Consider the following 27,849-nt stretch of genomic DNA (forward strand, 5'->3'; position numbering starts at 1 on the left):
AAGTATCTTTGTCAATAATACTCAAAGGGGGTCTTGACCTTTAGACTTTATAAAGAGAATGGTTGTTACAAACTGCAAATAATATATGATATGCATACTCAATCATTTTTGGAACAAGTAGGCATGGATAAATTTAAAGTGGCTAGTAGGCTATTACATTAGGCTGAGTTTACAAACATTACTTCAAGCTACAGATGCATGGCATGAACTTTGTATCATCAATTGCTGCATCCCTTATTGGACTTCTTTCACCATTCTGGTCTGCATTATTTGCTATTTCTCTGGGTCCAGGCTGTTCCATATCCCTATACAGGTCTATATTAGATCCTCTCTATTGCAGTCCAGAACACAGGTGCAAGGTAAACTTTGCATATCCAAGTGATTACAGACACAGATATGTATTTAACACTCAGCTGTTTTATGATTCTCATCATACATAATTTGGTAACCACACACCTCTGGTTTGGAGCACAACCATTTCCCTTCAATATACTTTGTGAAAAGAGTGGTAGCCTCCAGTAATGTAGCTCTCCTTTTTGGATAAAAAGGCAGCTTCCTGACTACCATTTAGAAGTCTTACCTGTTGTGCAGGACATTAGTCAACATTTGCTGGGGTCTTTGGAGATATTTCCTCTTATCTCACAACTAATTGAAAGGTAAACACTAGGGATATCTCAGTCAAGACCAAGCTATGAGCTTTATTCTTGGGGGTGGGAGGCTGAAAAACATGACTTGGGTCTAAAACCATGATCAAATTCCCAAACATCCTCCCCTCCCTACAACCCTGCAAATCTAACCTTACAGCCTTAGAGGAGAGATTTGGCCTAGAGAGCAGAAGCACACACCAGGGTCACTGGGTGAGATATATGACCAGAGCATAGGAGGGACCCTGACTCAGTTGACTAATTCTATCCATGGTCAAGGCCATCATAAGACAGGGATGCTGGATGTGAAGAAGAAAGGAGGAAAAGCCTTACTGTGTAAGAGCACGGACACATCTCTCTATCCATGAGGAAGGATGGCACCGTGAATGTCAGATTCTTCACCATTTCTCTCCTCAGGAGGAGTGAGGTTACTAAAGGGTAGTAGATACTCCTGAGCCCTTCTGTTCCCACATGGAGGGGGAAAGGAGGTCCCTTCTGTGGACCATGTCTGTAGTGCTTCTGTGCCCATCACCCCTTGGAAGCAAGTCCTCTGGTTGGAGGGACTCACTAAATCTCAATCAAATCTTCCCATTCTGATGGAGGCAGCAAACCACACTGCCATGTATATATCTATGCAACAATCCTGCATGTTCTTCACATGTACCCCAGAACCTAAAGTGCAATTATTTATATATATATAAAACTTCCCATTTCTCTGCTATGCCATGTCCCTAGTTCAAGCCCACAATAAATCTGGAATTACCACTAGACCTTTGTCTTCATCAGCCTTGGCTGGCATAACAAAATACTATGGGCTGGGTAGCTTCAACAATGAACATTTATGTCTCAGTTCTGGAGGCTGGGAAGTCCAAAGTCAAGGTGCTAGCAGATTTTGTTCCTGGTGAGAACCCCCTTCCTAGTTTACAAAGTTGCTTTTTCCTCACATCGGAGAAAGAGACTAGTTTCTCTTGCTCTTATAAAGGTATTAATCCCATCATGGTCTCTACCCTCATGACCTCATCTAAATCCAGTTACCTCCAAATACCATTACACTGGGAGTCAGGGCTTCAACATCAACTGGGGTGTGGAGAATGCAAACATTCAGTGGATAACAAGCCTCTTGTGCATGTTTTCTCCTCTACATCCTTCTATATCCAGGACACTGACCTTCACAAATTGCATCACCTGGGCTCCTGGGCCATCAGTCTTCTGGTTGGGTTAGGTGAATGGGAAGCATGGGCAGGCAATCAAAGGTTAGAAGGACATGGCAGTCAGGGTATCCCTCCCTATTCCCTCTGGGCATGGTTTTGGCAGTGGCATTCCTCTGGAGCCACAGCTTGTTAGGTGGTCACTTTCCTGGCTGCAGGTCTCACCAAGCCCTGGTACACAGCTGTGCTACCTTGACCCTCTTGGCTTGGTGTGTGATGAAGGCTCTGCTCTTGCTACTTCCTGGGTGCTGTACTGTCCCCTTCATGGTTGCCTTGATCTGCCTACACTTCTGCAAGTAGCTCTTCCTTAGACTTTCTATCACACCCCATGAGTGTGCTGTTTGTTTCCTGTGGGAACTCTAATCTACCCTTTAAGTCATCTCCCTGCACACAGCAGCCCAGAGCCACTTTTCTGAGATGCAAATCTGACATCATGCCTCTGATTCACACACACCAGTGTGATTAACTGCCCTCAGGCTAAAATCCAGCTCCTGCAAGGTGCTGTGTGATCTGTTTATTCTCACATTTCCTCTTGTCTTTCTCCCCTTTGTTTTATGTCCAGCCAGACTCTACTTTAGAGTCGACCAAAACCACCTTCACTTGAGTGTTTACACATACTGCTTTCAGCTTAAGACACCCCTCCTTTTGTCTTTCACCCATAACCCCCATGATCCCAACCTTTTACCTGGATAGATCTTATGTGTACTTTAAGCCTTAGCTGTGGTGATGGTGGGGTTACCTCTCCTCCCATTAGCAGTCTGAATTAGGGACCTTCCTTTACTTTCCATAACACACATTTTGTTTGCCTGCATGTCCCCTAACAGACAGATTTCCCCACCTTTGGAGTGCTCATGTACCATCCTGTCCCTAGTCCTTGGAGCAATGCCTGGCAGAATAATAGGAACAAAGGAGTAAGCTCTGTCACCCAACTCTTTGACCCAGGCTGGAGTGCAATGGCAAGATACTGGCTTAAACAAGGACCTAGTCAACAGGTAATTGCTACATCATTCATTTTTCCATTTCATGCAGAAATTATCTCCTGCTCAGCCTTTAACTAAGAACCTTATAGAAGAAATATATGAACGTTCAGGCTGGCTGATTTGGATCCTACCAAAAAGATACTTTTGGTCACAGGTCATCTTACTCTCAGAACTTAATGCTGGTAAAAGGTGCACATTTGTATTTAACTGAACCCTGGGTGACTGAGAACCCAACCACTCTTCTTTCTGCAAATATAGCGACAATAGGACCGTTTCTTTCATTATGTGTAACAATCTCAGGTACATAGATTTAGGTTATGAATTAGCTGTGATTCTAGTTCATAAAGCATTTAATCACGAATAAACTGCCATTTAGCTATTTTTAATATTGTACTTATAAAGTACTGTTTCCCTCCCTATTAATCTCAGAAATCGAGATCTTGATAATAGCCAACATATAACAATGCAGTCTTCATCCTACTCCGTGGCTCTTCCTACCTCAGGTAACTACTTCTGAATCCTGTGGTTATCACTTTTCTGCTTTAATCTATGATTTTATGATGTCTATATGTATTCTTAGCAAGCATTTGAATTTTAGTCTTCCAAAATGGCATCTTGTTATATGTATGAAAATAAGTATATTTATAAATTATCTTTTGGATTTACTGTCACTTTATTTACACTGCTGAAGCTCAAATGAATTGTTACATGTCACTGTTGTTATTTTACTCACTGCTGAATAACCTACTGAGTAAATACACCACAGTTTAGTCATCCTCCTTCAGGGGACAGGTATTTGGGTTGTTTCCAAAGCCACTGTGAACACGGGTGCTACAAAACAGTCTTGTCCATGTCTCCTGTTCTGTATGTATCAGTCAGAACAGGTTACAGTATTCTGCAGTAAAAACCAACCCTCAAAATCTCAACAGCTTAAATCTACAAAGACTTATTTCTCATTTACACTGTATGCCCTTTGTATTCAACAGGAAAGAGCATGTATTATACTCAATCAAGGACCTAGGGCTGATAGAACAGTCACTACCTCAAAGGTTGACAGCAGCTGCCAGAGGAAATACGCTCTGAAGGATCTGGAATCAACATGTCAGTGCCCCAGCATGGAAGAGACACGTCACTTCCACTCCCAACTCATTGGCCAAAACTAGATCTTATGGCTTCACCTAAGCAAAAGGGGCTAGGATATACATTTGACCGGAAGAGAGGAGGTCAGATGTATTTGGAAAAGAATTTGGTGGCAAATTCCACCAAATGACCACTCACTGGTCATTCAGAAGTGTATTTAATTTCTATATGTTTGTATACTTTCTAAAATTTGTTTATTAATTTCTATCTTCCATTGTGGTTAGAGAAAATACTTGGTGTCTTTTTGAGTGTTTTAAGACTTGTTTTGTGATCTCAAGGTCTATCCTTGAGAATGATCCATCTGCTGTGAAGAATGTATTCTTCAGCCATTAGATAAAATGTTCTGCAAGTATCTACAAGGTCCATTTGGTCCATAGTTCCCTATGAAGTCTGATGGTTGATTTTCTGTCTGGATTATCTGTCCATTACTGTAAGAGGGGTGAAGTCTCCTGCTATTATGCTATTATTGGAATCTGTCTCTTCAGGTCTAGGAACATTTGCCTTGTATCTAGGTGCTCAGGTGTTGGGTGCATATAGGTTTACAATTTTTATGTTCTCTTGCTGAATTGATCCCTTTATTATACAATGACTGTCTCTTCAGTTCTTGTCTTAAAATCTATTTTGTCTGATCTAAGTGTAGCTAATCCTGCTTTTTTGGTTTACATTTACATGGAATATTGTTTTCCATCTCTTTACTTTCAGTCTATGTGTGTCTTTATAGGTGAAGAGTGTTTGTTGGCAGATCATTGAGTTGTGTGAGTGTGTGTGTGTGTGTGTGTCACTCCGTCACCCAGGCCGGAGTGCAATAGTGAGATACAGGCTCACTGCAGCCTCTATTTCCCAGGTTCAAGTGATTCTTATGGCTCAGCCTCCTGAGTAGCTGGGATCACAGGCGTGTACCACCATGCCTGGCTACTTTTTCTATTTTTAGTAGACATGGGGTTTCCCCATGTTGGCCAGGCTGGTCTCAAACTCATGACCTCAAGTGCTCCACCTGCCTTGGCCTCCCAAATTGCTGGGATTACAGGCAAGAACAACCACACCCAGCTGAGTTCTATGCTTTAAATTCACCCACTCTGTCTTTTGATTGGAGAGTCTAGTCCATTTACCACTCATGTTATTATTGGTAAATAAGGAATTAATCCCACCAGTTTTGTTTGATTTTGGAATCTTCTCTTCCTTTTTTCTTCCTTCCTATTTTCCTCTTAGTGAAGATGATTTTCTCTGGTGGCATGTTTTAATTTTTTGTTCTACTTTTTATGTACCTGTTTTTAGATTCAAGGCTAACACCATGAGGCTTGCAAAGATAACCCATTATTTTAAACTGATGACAACTGCATACAACAAAAACTAAAAACTTTGTCTCCTTGCTTTTAATTTTGTTTCTTTTTATTGTACTACTGCCTTGAAAACTTGCAGTCATTTGATCTGTTCATCTTTTCATCTTTCTGCTTAAGACATTAGTTTATACGCCATTAGTGTTATAACATTGTGTTTCTGTGTACTTACTATTACCAGTGAGTTTTGCATCTTCAGATGATTCCTTGCTTCTCATTGCTCTTTTCAGATTGAAGAACCTCCCTTTAGCATTTCTTGTAGAACAAGTTCCATGTTAATAAGTTCCCTCAGCTTTTGCCTGCAAAAGTGTTTATCCATGTTTAAAGTATATTGTCACCAGACATAGTACTCTAGGGTAAGTTTCCTTCTTCAGCACTTTAAGTACCTCATGGCATTCTTTCCTGGCATGTAATGTTTCCACTGAAAAGTCCACTGTGAGATGTATTGGATGGAGCTCCATTGTATGTTTCTTTTATCTTGCTGCTCTTAAGATTCTTATTCTTTTCTTGACCTATAAGAATATTATTAATATGCCTTGAGGTAGGTAATATTCTTGGGGTTAAATCTGCTTGGTGTTCTACAACCTTCTTCGACCTAAATACTATCTTTCTCTAGGTGTACGAAGTTCTCTATTATCCCTTTGAATAAACTTTCCATCCAAATCTCTTTCTCTACCTCCTCTTTAAAGCCAGGAACATCTTAGATTTGCCCTTGAGTCTATTTTCTACACCTTGTAGGCATGCTTCATTCTCTGTTCTTTTATCTCCTCTTACTGTATTTTCAAATAGCCCATCTTCAAGCTCACTCATCATTTATTCTGCTTGATCCATTCTGCTATTGAGAGACCTACACACATTCTTCAGTATGTCAATTCCATTTTTCAATTCGAATATCTGCTTGATTCTTTATTTCAACTTCTTTGTTAAATTTATCTGATAGGATTCCGAATTCCTTCTGTTATCTTGAATTTCTGTGTGTTTTCTCAAAATAGCTATTTTGAATTCTGTCTGAAAGGTCACATATCTCTGTTTCTCCAGGATTGCTACCTAGTACCTTATTTAGTTTTTAGTAGGGTCATGTTTTCCTGGATGGCCCTGATGCTTGTGGATGTTCAGTGGTATCTGGACATTGAAGAGTTAGGTATTTACTGTAGTCTTTGCAGTCTGGGCTTGTATATATCCGTCCTTCTTGGGAAGGCATTCCAGGTATTTGAAGGGACTTGGGGATAGTAATCTAATTTTTTTGGTCACTGTAGCCATATCTGCATTAGGGTGTACCCCAAGCCCAATAATACTGTGGTTCTTGCAGACTTGTAAAGATACTGCCTTGGTGATCTTGGATAAGACCTGGAAGAATTATCTGGGTTACCTGGCAGAGATGCTTGTTTTCTTCCTTTACTTTCTCCTAGAACAATGGAGTTTCTCTGTGCTGAGCCGCCTGGGTCTTGGGATCCACCTCTGTGACCGCCACCAACCACTGGGACTGCACTGGGTCAGACCTGAAGTCAGTACAGCACCATGTTTTGCCCCAAGCCCCCTGAAACCACTGCCTGGTTACTGCCTATCTTATCTCAAGGCCATGGGGCTTTATAATCAGCAAGTGTCAAAGCCAGTCAGCCTTGTGTTCTCTTCAGGGCAGTCAGTTTCTCCTGGATCCCAGACAGGTACAGAGATGCTGTCTAGAAACCAGTCCCTAGAGTCAGAAACCCTGGAAATCTACTTGGTGCTCTATTCTACTGCAGTAGAGCTGGCACTTAAACCACAAGACAAAGTCCTTCCCACTCCCAGGTCAGAGTCCCTGTATCTACCACCACCACAGGCCCATGGGAAGTACTGCCAGGGTACTACTGCTGGTCACCTAAGGCCCAAAGACTCTTCAAGTAAGCTTGGGTGAATGCTACCAGGCGTAGGACTCCCTCTTTAGTGCAGTGGGCTCCCTTCGGGCTCAGGGTAGGTACAGAAATGCTATCCAAGAGCCAAGACCTAGAATCAGGAATTCCAAAAGCCTGCTATGTGCCTTTCCCCACTGTCCAAGCTGGTACCTAAGTTGCAAGGCAACGTCCCCTTTACTCTTCCCTCTGCTTTTTTCAAGCAGGAGCCTCTCCTCATAGCCAGCACAGCTGTGAATGTACTGGGTCACACCTGAAACCAGCATGTCTCAGTCTCACCCAAGGCCCATGGCATGTACTACTTGGTTACTGCTGCTGATTATTCAGGGCCTAAGGGCTCTTTAGTCAACACATAATTAATCCTGCCAGAATTGGGTCCTTCTCTTCAAGGCAGTGTGTTCTTTTCTGGCCCAGGGTATGTCTAGTAACGTCATCTGGGAGCTAGGGCCTGGAACTGGGGGCGCCTCATGACTCTGCCTTGTACCCTATCCTACTGTGGCTGAGCTGTATTCAGGTTGCAAGATGAAAACCTCTTTACTCTTGCCTCTCAAGAGAAAGGAGTCTCTTAGAGCTGTGACCTCTGCTGTCTGGGGTTGGGAGATAGGGTGGTAAACACCTTCTTAGCTGCCCAGACTGGTATCTCACCAGGTTATATGCTCCCCAAGTCCACTGGCTCTGAGCCCAGCACAGCACTAGGAATTGAAGTCCCTGTGACCCAGGCTGCCTTTCAAGTTTATTTAGAACTCTGAAAGACTTTGGTCTTCCACAGCAAGACTTGCTGAAACTCAAGTTCCAACTACAGAGATGAGTAATTCTGCTGTAATTTTGTAACTTTTTGGCTGGGGTTAGTAAATGTTCCCTCTGTGGGCACCAGCTGAGTTCTGCTTGGTGTCAGAAGTACTGTCCCAAAGAAAAGTCCCACAATCACTGCATTCTCCCTCCCCAAAGTGTACCGATTCTCTCTCCATGCCATGTGGCTGCTGCTAGGGTGTAGGGCTGGGGTGCTACATGCTCTTTCCTGTTGTGGCTGAGCTGGTACCTATGTTCCTTTTACTCTTGGCAACTCAAGGCTGTCTTTCCTATTTTCCGCAGTGCCTCTCTAGCAATAGGAAGTTAAAACCAGGTACTGTGATCTCTCACCTGATTTTTGGTTATGAAGGTGTGTTTTTGCGTAAATGTTAAATTTAGTGTTCCTAGAGGGAGGATGATTAGTGGAGGCTTCTATTTGACCATCTCGCTCTGCCTCTTCTTTTGATCAGTCATATCAGAGGTGTCCATTGTATTATTCATTTCAACAAGCCACTTTGGCTTTGTTGGCTTATCTTACGGAAGATTTATTTTTTTCTATGTTTAATTTCTTTGAATTTATTCTTTAATTTTGTAACTTTTTGGCTTTTTAAACATTCCTATTTTTAAGAGGTATCTATTGCTATTAACTTTACTCCCAGAGGCTGTAATATGTATCACCATTCAGTTATAGGCATTTTTTGTTTGTGGACAAATAGATGTACATATTTGGGGGTACATTGAATATTTTATGTATTCATATGACATGTAAAGATCATGTCAGTAATTAGGATTTCTATTACCTTAAATATTCATTTTTTTATGTTAGGAGTATCTGAATCGTCTTGTAGGTATTTTGAAATATATAATAGAGTGACAGTCACCCTAATGATCAAACACTAGATTTTATTTCCTCTAGTTGAATACTTGTACCAATGAATCAGTCTCACTTTCCCCCTTCCTGGCTCTGGTAACTACTTATCTATTCTATCTTCATGAGATCGCTTTTTAGCTCCACATATGAGAACACACAGTATTTGCCTTTTTGTGCTTGGCTTATTTTATTAGACATCATTGCCCTCAGTTCTATGTTGCTAAAAATGTCAGATTCTTTATGACTTAATAGATTCCACAGTGTATGTGTATATACACACACACATACATATGTATACACACACATGATGCTATCCATTTATCAGCACTTAAATGGATTCCGTATTTTGGCTGTGAATAGTATTTTGGGAACAGCATCGCAACAAACGTGGGAGTGCAGACATTGCTTTATACTCATCTCCTTTTTGGATATACTCGGTGGAACTGCTGGATTATACAGCAGTTCTACTTTTAGTGTTGAGGAACCTCCATGCAGTTTTGTGTAGTGGCTATCCTAATTTACAATCCCACCAACAGCCTATGAGGGTTCCACTTTCTCTACCTCCTCATCAGTATCCATTATTCCCATGATTTTCATAAAAGCTATTTCAAAGGGAATGCGAATCTATCTCACTGTGGTTATGATTAGTGAACATTTTTTTCAAGTCTTGGCCATTTGTGTGTCTTGAGATTTATTCTGATGCCCATTTTGAAATCATATTGAATTTCTCCTACTGAATTGTCTAAGCTCTTCATACATTCTGGTTACCAACCCCTCATCTATGGGTGGTTTGAGAGTGTTTTTTCCCATTCTATAGTCTTTTCACTTTGTTGATTGCCATGCATAAGCTTTTTAGTTTGATATAATTCTATTTGTCTATTTTTGCTTGGTTGCCTGTGTTTTTGAGGTCTTATACATTTTTTTTTTTTTTTTTTTGCTGAGACTGACATTAGAACATTTCTCCAATGTTTTGTTTTCATAGTTTCACAGCTTCAGATCTTACAGTCTTAGTTGTTCTTCAAATGTTTAGTGGAATTCAACAGGGAAACCAGCAGGTCCTGGACTTTTGATGGGGGACTTTATGGCTTCAATCTCATTTGTTATTGGTCTGTTTAGGTTTTCTATTTCTACATGCTTCGATCTTGGCAGGTTGTATATGTTCAGGAAATTATTCATTTCTTCTAGGCTTTCCCATTTGTTGGTGTACAGGTATTCATAACAGTCTAATGATTCTTTGTATTTTGGTAGTCATGTCTCCTTTTTTCAGATTTAACTTATTATGATCTTCTAAGGAAAAGTTTCAATTTTGTCTTTTAAAAAAGTCAACTTTGTTTCATTAGATCTTTTTTTTTTTTTTACCTTCAATTTATTGCTGCTATTATCTGGGGTAAGATGGTATCTTATTGTGGTTTATTTCCTTTTTTTGATTAGTGACATTGAGATTTGTTTTATATACCTTTTAAACATTGGTGTATCTATTGAGATGTTCATGTCCTTTTCCTACTTTTTAATGGATTGTTTTTCCTGTTTTGAATTTGTGTCTTCTGGATATTAGTCCCCTGTTGTGTGCATAGTTTTCAAGTATTTTCTCATTCAACATTCTCTTTACTGATTTCTTTTGCTGTGTAGAAGCTATAGTTTAAGTCCTATCTATTTTGTGTTGCCTGTGCTTTTGAGGCCTTAGCCACAAATTCTTTGCCTAGACTAATGTCCAGGAGAGTTTACTGTAGGTTTTCTTCTAGCATTTTTATAGTTTGGGTGTTACATTTAAGACTTCAGTCCATTTAGAAAGATGAGGGTTGTTTCACTTCTACATATGGCTATCCAATTTTCCCAGCACAATTTATGGAAGAGGGTGTCTTTTCCCCACTGTAAAGTTCTTGTCAGGTTAGTCAAAGATCAGATGGCTATAAATATGTAGCATTTTTTCAGAGTTCTCTATTATGTTCCAGTCTATTTTTGTACTAGTACCATGCTATTTTGCTTACTGTAGCCATGTAATACATTTTTTAATATTAACCTCAAAAATGTTCATTTTGCTTATTTTGGATATTCAGGCCCTTTTTTGGCTCCATATCAAACAGAATCATTTTTTCTAATTCTGTGAAGATTATTTTGAAAGGAATTACATTAAATCTGTAGATTGCTGTGGCCAATATGGTTGTTTAAACAATATTAATCCTCCCAATCCATGAGCATGAAGTATTTTCCATTTGTTTATGTTACCTTCAATTTCTTTCATGAGTCTTTTGTAGTTTTATTTTTGGGATCTTTTATACTCTCTTAAGTTTGCTCATATTTTTTTTTTCTTTGAGACCGTCTGTCACCCAGGCCAGAGTGCAGTGGCACGATCTTGGCTCACTGCAACCTCTGCCTCCTGGGTTCAAGAGATTCTCATGGCTTAGCCATTTATTTAATGGCAAAACCCACAACTGTTTTTGCACCACAAATTTTCAGAAGAGATAAGGTGTCACCATGTTGGCCGGGCTCATCTCCAACTTCTGACCTCAAGTGACCTACTTGCCCTGGCCTCCCAAAGTTCTGGGATTACAGGTGTGAGCCACCACCCCTGGCCAGTTTTTTTTTTTTTAAGTGTTATAAATGGGATTGCCTTCTTGATTTCCTTCTCAGCTAGACTGGTGTATAGAAAGGTTACTGATTTTTATATGTCGATTTTTTTTTTTGTCCTGCAAATTTACTGGACTCATTTATCAAATCTAAGTTTTTGGTGAAGTCATTTTATCTAGAAAAACCTAAGAGCATATCAACAAAGCGTGACAATTTGTATTCCTCTTTTCCAATTTGGATGCCTTTTATTTTTCTTTCCTTACTGCCCTGGTTAGGACTTCCACTACAGTTGAATTGGAGTGATTAGAGTGGACATCCTTGTCTCATTCCAATTTTTAGAGGAAAGACTCAACTTTTCTCTATTCAGTATGTTAGCAGTGGGTTTGTTGTATATAGGCTTTATTATTTGTAAGTTTAATCTATGCCTAGTTTTTTTTTAAATAAAGGGATACTGAATTTTATCAAGTTCTTTTTCTGTGTCTTTTGAGATGATCATATAGTTTGTCATTCATTCTGTTGATGTGGAATTTATTTGCATATATTGAACCATCCTTGCATCCCTGGTATAAAAATCCCATTTGATTGCATTGTATCTTTTTGATGTGCTGTTAGATTTAGTTTGCTAGTATCTAGTTACAAATTTTGGCATATATGTTTGATATGGTTTGGCTGTGTCCCCACCCAAATCTCATCTTGAATTCCCATATATTGTGGGAGATATCCAGTGGGAGGTAATTCAATCATGGTGGCAAGTCTTTCCCATGCTGTTCTTTTGATAGTGAATAAATCTCATGAGAGCTGATGATTTTAAGAGGAGTTCCCCTACACAAGCTCTTTGCCTACTGGCATCCATGTAAGATGTGACTCATTCCTCCTTGCCTTCTGCCATGACTGTAAAGCCTCTGCAGCCAAGTACAACTATAAGTTCATTAAACTTCCTCTCAGGTGTGTCTTTATCAGCAGCATGAAAATGGACTAATACAATGTTCATCAAGGATATTGGACTGCCGTTTTGTGTCCTTGTTTTGTAACAGGGTGAAGTTGCCCTCACAGAATCAGGAAGAATTTTTTTTTTTTTGACTAGTTTCAGAAGCACTGATACCAGTTCTTTGTACATCTGGTAGAATTCAGCTATGAATCCAGCCAGTCCTGGGCATTTCTTTGTTGGAAGACTTATTACTGATTCAATCTCATTACTCATTATTGGTCTGTTCCAGTTTTCTATTTCTTTCTGAGTCAGTCTTGGTAAGCTGTGTCTCCAGGTCTCTGATGTTGTGTGTTTCTGTATCAGTTTGTAATGTCCTTTTCATTTCTGATTTGGGTCTTCTATCCTTGGCTAGTCTAGCTAGCAGTTTATCAATGTTACCTTTTTAATAAATTTATTTGTTAAAATTTTTTATGTTTTATAGTCTTCATCTAATTATTTTCTTCTGTTAGTTTTAGTTTTCATTTAGTTTGGCTTTTTCTCTTCTGCTCATGGCGGGGGTTGTATTATCCTTATCTACTTCAAGCTGCATTGTTACACTTAATTTATACTCTCCAGCTGAGGCAGGAGAATCACTTGAATGTGGCAGGCAGAAGCAGAGGTTGCTGTGAGCCAAGATTGCGCCACTGCACTCCAGCCTGGGTGACAGAGTGAGACTCTTTCAAGAAAAAAGTTATTGTCTCCTTTGTTGATGTAGGCATTTAATGCTATACACGTCCCTCTTGGCACTGCTTCTTCTGTATCCCACAGGTTATGTTGTTTCCATTTTTATTTGATCTTAACTCCACCTGTCAATAATTCTCCTAGCAAGTTTTGTATATGTATTATAATGAATGCTTATTGTTTTCTAGTAACTTTTCAGCCTGTCCCACTTTTTACTGCACATTTTGAATCCTATTTTAATGTATCTATAACCTCATAACATGGCAAAAATTTAGCATAATCTCATATCCTTTCTTTCTCCCCCACATATTCATGATTACTGTTATGGACTTAATTTTGGATTATTATAATTTTCTTTTAAGATTGTCTTAAAAAATAGCTAAGACCAAAAAATGCATCTTTTTCTTGTAGCATATTCTAGACTTTTATCTTTTTATTTAAGTATAGTGCTTCATTCGAAACTGTTTTTGACTTGAAGAATATCAAGATGGAGTAAGAGGTCTCCAGCCTGCTTCTCCCCAAACAATGATCAGCAGCAAACCATGGACACAAAATTGTGTTTGTGAGATCATTGAAATCAAGGTAAGGGTTACAAAACCCTGACTATACCCTAGTGTGGCAGGCTTGCCAAATATACTGGCTGTAGACCAAAGATGTCCCTATCATCCTAGAGATTCAACCCCAGCCTCATTTGCCACAGTACCATAATCACATCCATCTGGCAGAGGACTTCCGATTAGCCACATTCATCTGTGCCCCTAGTAGCAGGCCCACTGACCTCAGATCCAACTATAATTTTGAAGTAACCCTGTAAATTAGCTTCAGCCCTTTCTACTATGACTCACAGTCAGTTCTTCTCACCCAGGAGTCTAGCAGGAGACATGCATTTTTGCTTTAATAAATAAGCCCACAAACCTTGAGCCAACTGTAAATCTTCAAGCAATCCTGTAGCCTATCTCCAGCTCAACTCTGATCTTAAAGGCAGTCTTGATTTCCCAGGGATCTCCTCAGGAGTACATTTGTTAATACTCTGTAATGAGCTACTACCTGTAAAATTAACTATGAAACTAGAAGTGGCTTTATGACCTGGCCCTTCTACTCAATCATGGTCCCATAGGAAGTCCTGTCCACCTTGGGATCTAGCAGAAATCAGGACCATGTATGGTTCATTAACAGGCCTGTCAATCAGGGACCAAGCTGCAGACTCAGTATCACCCAAATGGCCTGGACTCTAGCCCCACTGACACTGACCCTCGAGGCAGTACCATCAATTCAGGAACCTGGCAGAAGAAGGTCTTTACCTGACTAAGCCAGTGTGTTAAGATAGGAAGAAGTGTTTGCTCCTTTAAATGCAAGATCATCAACACAAGCCTACATAAATCATTAACAATCAAGTGAATATGACACTGAAGGCAACTAATAAATCTCTAGTAACCAATCTATCCACAATGAAGATCTATTAGTTGCCTGAAAATATTCATAGTTGTTTTAAGGAAGTCTAGTGAGCTACAAGAGAAAAGACAACTCAATAAAAATCAGGAAAATACTTGAATAAAATGAGAAGTGTAATAAGTAGAAATCATTTTTAAAACCAATTAAAAATTCTGGAGCTGGAGAACACAATGAACTAAATTAAATGCAAGAGGGAGCTTCAATAAAATTTATCAAGCAGAGGCAAGTGTCTGCGTTTGAAGACTGGTAATATAAAATTATTCAGTCAGAGGAGAAAAATAAAGTGTACAGGATTTATGGGACAACATCAAGAGAACCAATGTATGCCTTAGGGGGGTTTAAGAGGGAGAAGAGAAAGGGGGCAAAAACTTTAAAGAAATGGCTAAAAATTTCCCAAGTGTGGAGAGGAATATGGACATTCATACCTGTGAAGTTTCAAACATAACCTCAAAAGAGTGTACAGACACAAAAGTGAAAGACAAAAGTTTTGAAGTTAGCAAGAAAAAAGTGAATCATCTAATACAAGGAAGATCTCATAAAGCTATCAGCAAATTTCTCAGAATACTTCCAGGCCAGGAGAGTGTGTTATGATATACTCCAAGTGCTGAAAGAAAAGAAAAAACTGTCAACCAAGAATACTACACCTGGCAAAGCTGTCCTTCAAAAACAGAGATAAGGACTCTTAAAAAATTTGAGGGAGTTTACAGTCAATCTTTGATGTTATACGCAGGTGCCAAAAATACACGATGGAAAATAAGTAGTCTCTTAAACATTGTTGTGAAAACTAGATATTCACATTAAGAATGTAGATTAACCATTTTCTCACACCATAATAAACCCAAAATGAAAAAAAAAACTGAAAGAACTATAACTTGGAAACTACTAGAGGAAAACAGGGGAAAAGTCTCAGTGACATTGGTCTGTACATTATTTTGGGAGGCTAAGACATCAAAAGCACAGACCACAAAATAGACAAGTAGAACTACATGAAACAAAGCCTTCTGTACAGCAAAGGAAACAGTAAGAAGGCAGTCTCCAGTACCAGTAGGTAAGAGGAAGATTTCTAGAAACAGCTGCCTTAGTTGATACCCCATTTGTCTGCAGTTTCTCATGAGCACAGGGCTTCTGCATTACCCTGGTTTTAATTGTGAGGATGCTACACATTTGTCATGAAGCAGGTACTCTGATGTGTACTCCTCTGTTCTCCCACAGCATGCACACAGACAGTCCTTCACTTCTGCCCTTTAGAGTTTCATCACTTTGACACTTTCATGCCTGTTTTTGTAGTATTCATCTCTTAGGAAGGAATGAACAACAGTTTAGCCTCACGGTAGGCCCTGTTGACTTCTCATCTCTCTTCCTTTCAAACTTATATGCAAGGGTTAGATAGTCCTTATCCAACTTCAGATGGGAGAAATTAAGGTTTATGGGGGTTGAGTGACTGGCCCAAAGGCCACCAACAGTGTCCTCCACACTCAGACTGTCCTGCTTTAGTCTGGGCCAGTCCTCCCTGAACTGGACCTACAAAGGTCTGAGCACCTCTCTTCTTTTTCACCCACCCGCAATATAAACAAGCAATGACTGGTCAGGGAGCCATATTCCTATCAAGCACCCTGCCGTGGCTATCAAGGAAATACCCCTTTACACACAGTTTTAACTACATTTCCCAAGCAGGCTAAATGCAGTACAGAGTAACCACCATGGGGCTCTGCCCCAGGTAGGTTTCCAGTGAAATGTGTATCAGTCCCGGCCAGATAAGAGTGGAACCAAGACAGGAAGGAGTAACTATTTGATGAATTCAAACTGATTGTGGTCTTCACTACATGATCTCTCCTAACCACGCAAAACCCTCAAGCTGATGAATTCTCCCTAATTCAACATCTTACGCCTTAACATTTTTCCATCTTCTCTCTTCCTTTTTCAAAATTTTGTCAGTCCTGAGTTCCATCTCTAAGGAAATGTCTGCACTGCCAGGAATAGCAGATACTAGGTTAATAGCTTTTCCCTTCAACATAGGTACTTTATCAGGTGTTCTCTGGTCAGAAGACTTTCAAAATTCTTTAAGAGTGGTAGAAACATTAAGAGGTATATAGGTAGATACCTGAGAAAGTACATTTAAAATTTTTATTTGACCTTGGATTTATTCTTAAAGGCTACTGGTGAGGGAGAGACAGCCTAAGAATTGGGGTCAAGAGGAAGGGTCTTCAGTATGCCTGCAGGAGTAAGTCTGGGCATGGGAAAGAACTAGAGAGATGATGTGGTCTCCCCATTTTCAGACCTCAAGACCGCTTGGTCCCATACTACACAAACCTTCAGGCTTTTCAGATCTTCCTATACTCCTTGATAGATTCCAGGATGAAAGCAGGACGAGGGCTGGTAGATCTACACAGCTTTGAGCAGCTTACTCAGACTTTTTGGCCATCAGCTGCATAGTGTATACAATCTCACAGTGGCTTTACCAGTAGCTTCCCCAAATCCTCTGCATCTGACTGAAGTGGGAACAGAGGTAGGTCTTGGAAAGTCACTGAATGCAGTAACTCCTTTTATTCTCCTATCCCCACTGGCAACTGTGTCAAAACTCCACCCATTGCCCCAATGTAGCAGGAAACCAAATATCAGAGTGTACGTAGATGCTGCTCCTAAAGCTTATCTAAGTAACACATCCTAAATTCATTTCCGCTCTCACCTGTGAAGTCTTCTGGTAATCTCTTTCTGGCCAGCTTTCCAAGAGTGGGAGCTAACCTTTCTTTCCTATTACAGGTGTTTGTGAAGTTTAAGATGTGTAACACCTGTCATGCTGTATGACCGTTAGTAACTGCCTCACTTCCTAAGCAGAATTTCTTAAACACAAGGAATCCCCCTTCCTCATCTGAATCCCCAATGCCTAGCATGGTAGTATTCTCTAAGTGCATTCACAGGATATTTCTCCAGGAAGCCTGTAAGTTACAACTCTTTCAGGGTCCCTTTCCTCATTCCATCAGACCAAGGGGTGGTCACAACTCCACTGTTGCTAGTCACAGTTCGGCCTACCTCACCCTTGCTTTGTAAAGAGTCCTCTTATAAATAAACCTCCTCCAATTCTAGCATGCGGGAGCTATCTGTCAATTGAAACCTTGACTAATACTTAAGAGTTGTAATATAGTTAACTTATAAAATATAGGTTCTGTAATAGTTATAATTTATATAAAGTATACATAAAATATAGTTACACATGTTTTAACTATATGTGATTTTAACCACATACTAACCATCACATGCTGTCCCTAGCAAGAAGGTCCATGCTAGAGAAAGCCTATAGGCAAATCCTATTCTAATTTCTACATATGGAACATTTAAGTTATAGTTACACATATATTTTAAGTATAGTTTAATGTTCTATTCCTATAACATCTTTTCTGAAAGATAGCTAGGGGGACTGTGATCAGATATAGCGTTATCAGAGAAAGTAAGAAGACAGAAGAAGCCACTTGGCCTGCTAGGGGTGTTAGCTCCACTCTTGGGGGGAAGCATCCATTTCTGGTGACAGGTAGCTACATCGGATCTGGCTCCAGAATCCATCAAGCATGAGGTTGGCCTGTCTGCATGGTTCAATTGCACCCACCAGGATGTGGCCCAACTGTGGCAGCAGCCCTATTCAGGCTCTGTATGGCAAGGGCACCAAACAGTAGCCACAGCTCAGGAGCCACCCACCCTGAGTGCCCTGTCAGCGAGGGCATGTGAGAGAGAAACAGGACCTGCTAACTAACTGTGTGGGCTCCAGGTAGGTGCCTTCCTCTGAGATCTCATCTCTGGGGGAACTGTAGCTGCCCAAAGGGTGCTTGTTAAATATTTAAACTTCATTTGCAAGAGCAGTAGGTAGGAAAGATGCAATTAGGTTTTATAGGAAAAGATGCTTCTGAGGAGAGCAAGTTCCTTCTGTATCTGGGGAGACTATTCTCTCCCAAATTCCTCCACTGGGTAGCATCTTCCAAGATGCTTAATTTCCCCTTAGCCTGCATCTGCAGCTAGTCTGGGTAGGACACCGGCTGGAGATGTTACAAGACCTGACCAGGAATGAGGCAGGGGGAAGAGGAGTGAAGCATGGAGCTGAAACTTGAAGAAACAGACTCTTGCAGTTTGGGCAGATTCTATACAATGGCAATATTTGTTGGTATTTATTAGCGTTTTACAGTTTATGAAATACTTTCGTATTCATTCCTATCAAACCTTCATCGGATCTGGGAAGTCAGATGAGCAGTTAGAAATTAAGCATGCTGATGGTTTTGAGAGCACTTCCCTGAAGTTACAGATTGCAATCCAAGTCTGAAGACTCACCTTTCTGCACTGTAGGTCACACCTCTGGTGGCCTGCCTGGGTCCTCTCAGCCCACATGTACTCCAGCCACAGCTGTCACACCAGTTCCAGCACTGGTACCACCCATCTCACATTACTTCCAACTTTTTCAGGCACAGCTGAAAGCAGCACAAGTAATGAGCAGTTAATGTCCAATGAGGTGACTTGACCAACAAGGCAAAGGAGCCAGGTTGTAAATATTCCCCCTCATCTGACCCATGAGCAGGCAATTCTGGGGTGGTGGTGGGACTGCTACAGCTCCTGGAGAATCCCTGCAAGGACACATCTCCCTTGTCCATGGTGGTAACAAGCTTGCTACATCACACAGGCTCATTTTGGATGCCCCTCCCCCTTTCCTGGTTTCACTTAATTTGTTTCCAAACTCAGTCTCCTGGAATCAGTCCTCAGACTGCATTGAATCCACACCAGCCCTCCCATCAGGCTTTCAAACAAAAACCAGTTCCTTCTTCTACCTGCTCAGGTGTTCCAGGTAGAAGGACTGATACAGATGCTTTGCCAGTTAACTACCTGTGTTTGTTTCCTATGGCTGCTAGAGTAAATTGCCACAAATTGAGTGGCATCATTTATTCCATTAGTGTTGGGGCCAGAAGTCTGAGATTAAGGGATGGCCAGGGCCACGCTTCCTCAAAGCTCTAGGGAGGATTCTTTCCTTGCCTCTTCCAGCTTCAGCTGACTCTGGGTGTATACGGACTCGCTGCAGCATAACTTCACCCTCACATGGCCTTGTGTGTATGTCAGATATCTCATTTTTCTCATAAAGCTACCTGTCGTTAAATTTAGGGGCCATCCTAAAATCGGGATGTCATCTAATTTTCAGATTTCATATCCAAAAGGTCATATTCACAGGGTTCTGGGGGTTAGGACTTTCACATACTTTGGTGGGGGGGGGCACTGTTCAACCTATTATCTGTACTACCTCTTTGTGCAAAATGTGAAAAATAGACAAGCGCTTTAAGCTGAGAGTCTCAGAATCTGAAAGCCTAGAATAAAAGGTAGGTGAAAAGAAGGTGTGAGCCCAAAGACAGTGCTAGAGGAGGACAAGACAGCTGGAAGAGTGTGGAGATGGGACCCAAATCAGAGTTTGAGAAGCAGCCTGGTGTGCCCAACATGTGCATACCTCACCTGGAACCTGAGGCCAGGGCCTGCGAGTAGGAGCAAGGCACTAACGAGCTGGCTCTTAAAGCTCTCAAGGGTATATAGGTCCCATCCAGGTCACTCTGCACCTTCATGAAAGAGCAAAGTGCACAAACCTAGACTTATGGACTGGACTGATGTGAGTGGAAGCAGACCACTGCTAGGAGGCTGAAAGTTCAAACCCAAAAAAGAAATGGGCATCTTCCTCCAGACTAAATGGTGGCAGCATATCAGTGATATGGAGAAACCAAGCTCCTGGATTTTTTTCTAGAGAAAATAGGAATACAAGATTGAGAGCCTGAGTAGAAGGGAAAGACAGAGAGGAAAAACAGGCCATGAGCATTGGCAGTCTAGGAGTTGGGCACTGTGGTAGGAGCTGTCCCAAATCTAATTAAAGGTGTGTAAGAATACAACTAGAAATTTAAGTTGCACAAATTATAGACACATATACTGTTATATACTTTATAGGACTCAGAAAAGCATAAATGCTGCCTGTAATTAAGCCAAACAAAGCCACTTACATTTAGTGTTTGCAAAAATGGACTTATACTCTAATGTTTATAATTCATCACATTTTGCATTTTCCCATGTCAAAGTACATTTCAGCATTATTTTTTCATGGCCAAAGAGCAATCCGTTGTATAGAGCCACCATAATTTAACCATACTGCTGAGCATTTAAGTTCTATTTCTATTTTTTTCTATTATAAGCACTGCAATGAGTTTTTATATACTTGTTTAATGACATGAGACAAATTCTCAGTACAGTTTGCCGAGTTAAAGGAGGTATGTGTATTTGTTTCCTTCAATTCTAATTCTCTTTTATTGGGGTAAAATTTACATATAGAGAAATGCATAGATCTTCAGTGCACAACCTAATGAATTTTAACAACTATATATGCCTGTTTAACCACCATACACTCAATGTATCAACGATAGCCACGCATGGCTTAATGATGGGGATTTGTTCTGAGAAATGCATTAGGTGATTTAGTCATTGTGCAAACGGTGTACTTAAACCTAGATGGTACAAGCCTACTATACACCTAGGCTATATGGTTTATTACTCTTCGACTACCAACCTATATAGCACATTACTGAATATTGTAGGTAATTGTAATACAATAGTAAGTATTTGTATATTTGCACATATCTAAACAGATATCTCAATTTTCTTTGAGAGAGTCTCGTTCTATTGCCAGGCTGGAGTGCAGTGGCACGATTTTGGCTCACTGCAACCTCTGCCTCCCAGGTTCAAGTGACCCTCCGACCTCAGATTCCTGTGCAGCCAGGACTACAGGCATATGCCACCATGCCCAGCTAATTTTTGCATTTTTAGTACAGATGGGATTTCACCATGTTACCCAGGATGGTGTCCATCTCTTGACCTCGTGGATCCATCTGCCTCGGCCTCCCAGAGTACTGGGATTACAGGTGTGAGCCACTGTGCCCAGCCATGGTATCAGTCTTACAGGACCAACTCATTTAGTCCACTGTTGACCAAAACATCATGTGGTGCTTGACTACTTTCCACTACCCAAGAAACCTCCCTCACACACTTGTAGTAGTTATTTTCTGACACCTTATAGGCAAATCCTATTCTAATTTCCACAACAACAGGTTTTGCCTGTCCTTGAAGTTTACATGGACTCAGCTTCTCTTTCATGCCTGGCTTCTTTTACTAAAAAAAAAAAAAAGTTTTGAGATTGAGATTCATCTGTGTTATTACATGTATCTGTTTATTCTTGCTCTGATTTGAATGAGTCCTCCAAGGTTTGTGTTGGAGACAATCCCAATGCAACAGTGCTGAGAGGTGGGACCTTTAGGAAGTGACTAGGTCACGAGGATTCTGCCCTTACAAATGCATTAATGCCATTAACATGGAGTAGAGTTGGTTATCACTGGATTGTGTTTCTGATGAAAAGGATGAGTTTGGGCCCCTTCCTAATGCTCTTGCCATATGCTTTCCACCACATTATGACACAGCAAGAAGCCTTCGCCAGATGTGGTCCCTTGACGGACTTTTCAGCCTCCACAACTATAATCAATCTCTATTCTTTAAGTTACCCAGACTCAGGTATTCTGTTACAGAATGGACTGGCAATTTATTACTATTAGTTTGCATTATATGTTTTTATTCCATCGTAGGGAAAGTTTGCCTTTTGTTTTCCACATTGTATCACTGTATCACAGTTTGTGACCCTGCTCCACAGTCTTGGCTTACAGGCTTACAGAGAGGGTACTAGAAAACCTTAAGTCCTGGAAAGACAGTCTAAAGGACTCTCCAATGATCAGAATTTGTGTGTCCTCCCCAAATTCATGTTGCACCCTAATTATAAGTTGTTAGGAGGTAGGGCCTTTGGTAGGTGATTAGGTCATGAGGGTGGAACCTTTATGGATAAGATTTTTGCCCTTACAAGAGAACCTGAGTCCCAGACAGCTGCCTTGCCTCTTCTACCAGCAATAAGGTACATCTATAAGCCAGAAAATGGGCCCTCAGACATGAAATATGCTGGTGCCTTAATCTTGAACTTCTCAGTCTCCAGAACTGTGAGAATACGTTTGTTTATAAGCTTTCTAGTCTAAGGTATTTTGTTATATCAGCCTGAGTAGACTCAAAACTGGTGCTGAAAAGCAGGATGGGTGCCCCTGCAACAAACGACTAAAATGTGGAAGCAGCTTTGGATAGTGGGTAAAGGCAGGAAGAGTTGAGGTCCATGCTAGATAAAGCCTGCATTGCCATGAACAGACTGTAAAGGGCAATTCTCGTTGGGGGGGGGTGGTAATAAGGAGTAGGAGGAGCTATAGAGAAAGCCTCAATCTTCTTAGAGAATACTTATGTGCTCATGAACAGAATTCTGATAGAAATATGAATGGTAAAGGCCATTCTGATGAGGTATGAGAAAATTGGTAACTGGAGGAAAAGTGATCATACAAAGAATTTGGCTGAATTATGTTTATATTCTAGTGTTTTGTGAAACGTGTAACTTATAAACAATGAAATAGGATATTTGGCCGAAAAAAAGTCTAAGCAAAGTTGAAGGTGTGACTTGGCTTCTTTTGAATGCTTAAATGCACAAAGAGAAACAATTTAAGGATGGAATTTTTAACCAAAAGGAAAGCAGAACTTCAATTTGCTTTATTATCAGGAATTAGCAGGAATGAGAAAGCATATTTAGGAGAAAACAAGAGAGTGACCATCTGATAAAGAGATTAATCAGTAATCTAAGAGAAGCCAGCACCATTTCCAGCAATGGAAGATAAGCCCTGAAAACAATTCAAAAATCAGGGTTCTGGTTTGCTCACAGGCCCAGAATACAGGGGTCTACGGGCCAGGATGATTTTGAAGGAGGGGCTGCTACAGTGGTGCCACCTCACATCACAGGCTCCACTCTGAGCTCCATTGTCACACACATTGGCCACACCAGCTGCAGTGTGCACTGTACCAGGAAAAGCTACAGAGGTACAGCAGCCTCTACTTAAGATTGCCAAGGATGCCCCAAAGAACTGTGGAGCAGGGCCCATCATAGAAAGCCCTTACAGGGCAATGCCCACAGAGTCATGGGGGATGAGCCATTTCTAAGACCCCAAAACTGATAGAGCTACTGTTGTGTGATTCCAGCCTGGAAGAGGGAAGAGCCACAGTCACCTACTCTAACTCATGAGAACTGTGGTATGGGCTGTACCCCTAGCAAACTCATGAGGGTGGTGCCACTGAAGGCCTTGAGGGTCCAACTTCCACTTCAGGGGGTCTAGAGGTGGGACGTCAAGTCAAAAAAGATTCTGGAGCCTTAAGATTTGTTGTTTGCCCTGTTGAGCTTTGGACTTGCTTAGGACCTAATACCATTTTCTATTTCCCTATTTTACAATGGAAATGCCTATCCTTTGTCCATCCCTCCAGTGTGTTTTGGAGCATATAACATGTTTGATTTCATAGGTCGCCTCTGGAGAAAAATTTGCTCTAAGATGAATCATCTTCTTGAGTCTCACCCATATCTGATTTAGATAATATTTAGATGAGATTTTGAACTTCAACTTTGAAGTTGATACGGGAAGAAATTATAAATTTTGGTAGTATTGAGATTAAGTGAATGTATTTTTAGTGTGAGAAGGACAAGGTTTAGAGGGCTAAGGGTGGGATACTATCGTTTCCCCTGAATTTATATGTTGACACCTAATCACCAATGTGATGTTGGAAGGTGATTAGGTCATGAAGATGAGGATGGAGCCTTCATGAATAGGATTAATGCTCTTATAAAAAATCCCAGATATATACCTTGCTATTTCCATCATTTGAGGATACAGTGAGAAGGCATCATCTATGTACCAGGAAGTAGGCCCTCAGATACTAAATCTACCATTATCTTGAATTTGAACATCTCACCCTCCAGAACTGTGATAAACACATTTATAAGCCATTCAGCCTATGATATTCTGGTATAGCAGTTTGAACATGCTAAATTTCCTATGTATTTGCCCCTGAAAAACAAGTTAGAGATGATACCCAGAGGAACAGGTGTTCACTTATGGTCATGCAGTTCTATAGGATCCTAGTCTCCATGGCAGCTTGGGTCAGAAATAGCTCACTTACAACTTCCTTCACAGCAAGATGGGAAGGGAGTGGAGGAGAGAACTGAATATGTAAGGGTTGGGCTTCTAGATAATAGAATTTCCTCCTGCCTGGTGATTTAACAACTCTAATACTTCAGGGGGCAGTAACTCTGGAGGAGGTTGGTTAATTATTGCCAGGCTGAGGAATAAAGTTTCCCCAAGACCCCAGTTTTCTGGGCTGCATTTCATACCAATTAAAAATCTAATCCAATGGGACCCCTTACCCAGCAAGTTAACATCATGAACTTTGATGAACTGATGCTTTTAATAGACTTGCATGTTATGGACTCGACCACAGCTGTAAACTCCTCCTCCTCAATCAGGTCAACAATCTAGCACCTCAATCAGGTCATCTGGGGACATGGGCCACTGGCACAAGGGAGGACAGAGAAGTGAGGGTGGAGGAAAGCAAGGAGTTAGGCGAAGCACTTTCAGGGGGAGGAAAGCAGGGAGTTAGAAAAAGCACTTTCAGGGGGCTCATTCCTTTTTTTGACCAACTCTTTATGGTCAGCAGCAACTGACTGGGAGTCAGTTATACTGTAAGATTTCATTAATTGTGTTTTAAATGCCAGACACTGGGGAGAGAAGACATGACTTATTCTTTGGGAGCTATGAATTTTATAGGGGAAAAAGCCTCCAGTAGCCCCACATACCCTCAAATACACTTATCTGTGCCCTAGACTATTCCTCATTTCTCTCCAGCTGCACCTAGGAACTAAAGCTTTATGTCTAGAATGTTTTGGTTAATCACTTGCCTCTCCCAGGAACATTTCTACTTTAAGTTACAATCCAGCCATAGAACCCAGATAGAGAGCTGGAGCAGGAGACAAATGGGGCTGATGGAGACAAAACACCGAAACATGTCGAGAGTCACATGGTGTTTAAGAAACAGCTTGGGCGATGCTCTAGGTTTTGACTCCTACTTCCCAACACAAAACAGACTTTGACAGAAGTGCCACAGTGGATGAAATCCCAAGATGTACTATTTTCCTGGCTTATGATTTCTGATGGAATGTTAACAAGTATTTATGGTATAGCTGTGATACCAGCACTGTGGAGATGGAAGAGGGTATACAAAAGGAATAGAAACTCTGGTTAAAAGAACGACCATCTCTAGTCTTAAGGATGGCCTTATAAAATATAGACTATTCAGTTGCTTTAATTTCAGAGCCCTCTCTAGAAATTATTCCACGGTTTAAGCCCATACAGACATCAGAAATTTGGGTTGATAAGACTGGGGTAGCTCATGGAATTCCAGATGTCAGACTAAGTAGCTTTAACACTGGACCCTATCTTCTGAATCAAAAAATCAGGAATCTAAGGTTTGAAGTAGTAGGTTCACTCCTACTATTCCTTGTTATAAAACTGGTTCAGGCACAGAAGCAGCTCTGACCACCAACCACCTCAACGGGGTAAGATTATGATGAGACTATCCCTCATTTGGTGGTGGGGAGGGGGTTGGAGGTTTTAGATAAATTTTAGGTAAGTCTCTAAATAAGGGATCTAGTAAATTATCCAAAGATGATCTTGGAAAAAAGACAGTGGAACATCCTCCTCCTTGCTAACAGAAAAATGGGTGACTCGAGTGCCTGAGCTTTCTGGAGCTAGGCTGTCTTTGCTGTAGGCAGGTAACACTGTAAATAAAAAATGATGGGCTAGGTCCAAAAAATAAAAGTCAAAAAAAGAGAAAGTGACCCTAATTTTATACAGTCATTCAGATGTGTCGTGAATATTTCTACAGTGATGGTTAATATTGTGTCAACTTGTTTGGACTGAAGGATGCAAAGTACTACTTCTGGGTGTGTCTGTGAGGGTGCCAGAGGAGATTTACATTTGAGTCAGTGGACTGAGAGCAGGCCCACCCTCAATCTTGGTGGGCTCCAGCCAACAGGCTGTCAGCATGGCTAGAAAATGCAGGTGGAAGAAGGTGGAAAGAGCTGACTTTCTCGGTCTTCTGGCCTTTTTCTCCCATGCTGGATGCTTCCTTCCCTCAAACATGAGACTCCAGGCTGTTTGGCTTTTGGATTTACCACCAGTGGTTCGCCGGGTGTTCTTGGGCCTTCTGCCACAGACTGAAGCCTGCACTGTCCACTTCCCTACTTTGATGTTTTGGGAGTTGAGGAACAGCCAGCAGTGGCTCGGTCCAACTTGGGACTTCACCTTCTGATTGTGTGGATCAATTCTCCTTAATAAACTCCCTTTCATATATGCCCATATCCTATTAGTTCTGTCTTTGTAGAGAACCCTAATATACCTATTCTGTGCTAGATTGCCTCCCCCCAACCACCCTGAGCATTCTGTTCCTTGAATTTTTCCTACTCTTTTCCTTCACAATCAAGGCAGCTTGTGAACAAGTATTTACGGTATAGCAGTGTGGTGGTCCTTTCTATGGGTGGAAAGGCTGGGAGGAAAAGCAGTATCAATAGGAAAGTGAGAGAATGCCCACTGCACCTTCCCAATAAAATTTGTTGCCCATTCCACTCAGTAGCTTCCCTAATAATTCACTGGGCCAATCACTTTCCATGAGCTCTGCCTCATGCTCCAAATGTTAGAACTGTAATTACTTCTCCCCTCCAAGGACCCTGACATTTACAGAACCCAACTATGAGCTTGAGCTCACCTCCAGCAGCCCAGACGGCTCCCAGGAGTCCCTCCACTCATTCAAACATGCATTTTCTGAACACAAACATGGATCAGATTTATCAAAACATCTTGTCACCTGGGACTAAAGATGAATGAGAGTCCTGCCTTCCTTGAGGCAGCTTATAGCCTTACATTGAAGCTTTTGCCACCTCGGCCTGCTTTCTGGTTCTCTTTTCTATCAAACCTTTGCCATTCCCACTAAGTCCCACAGAAGATTCACCACAGCTCTACTCAAATGGGACATATGAGGGCATCGATGCTAAAGATTCACCTTGAGCCCCAAGAATTGTCTATATTCCTTTCTAGGGCAAAACGGTAAACTCCTTGTCCCCATATACAATTTACTGTCAGGTCCTCAAGGTATACCTTCAGCAAAGTTGATCACCTTCCTTTCTTCCCATGACAATTATTGCTGTGAAGTTATTTAAGTTGGGAATGAATTACAAACAGAAGTCACAGGAGTCTAGTAATCCAGGCAAGGAACCAAGGGAATTGTCCTAAGGAACTCTAGAGTTAAGGAATCCTATCACACCCTTAGCACCCCCTCTATGCCATGTATCTCCACCTTGCCATATGCCTTGCT

The 27,849-nt window shown here is 41.0% G+C and overlaps 1 long non-coding RNA gene across 1 annotated transcript in view; it reads right to left on the reverse strand.

Moving 5' to 3' along the window:
* Positions 1-18,840: 18,840 nt before the first annotated feature.
* LOC144582140 (uncharacterized) overlaps positions 18,841-27,849 on the reverse strand; it is a 140,120-nt gene continuing 131,111 nt past the window's right edge. The window contains exon 3 of the long non-coding RNA XR_013534207.1: positions 18,841-18,977. This is a non-coding gene — a long non-coding RNA (uncharacterized LOC144582140). The remainder of the gene's footprint in view (positions 18,978-27,849) is intronic.

This window comes from Callithrix jacchus, chromosome 4 (genome assembly GCF_049354715.1).
Source record: "Callithrix jacchus isolate 240 chromosome 4, calJac240_pri, whole genome shotgun sequence".
Lineage (NCBI taxonomy): Eukaryota > Metazoa > Chordata > Mammalia > Primates > Cebidae > Callithrix > Callithrix jacchus.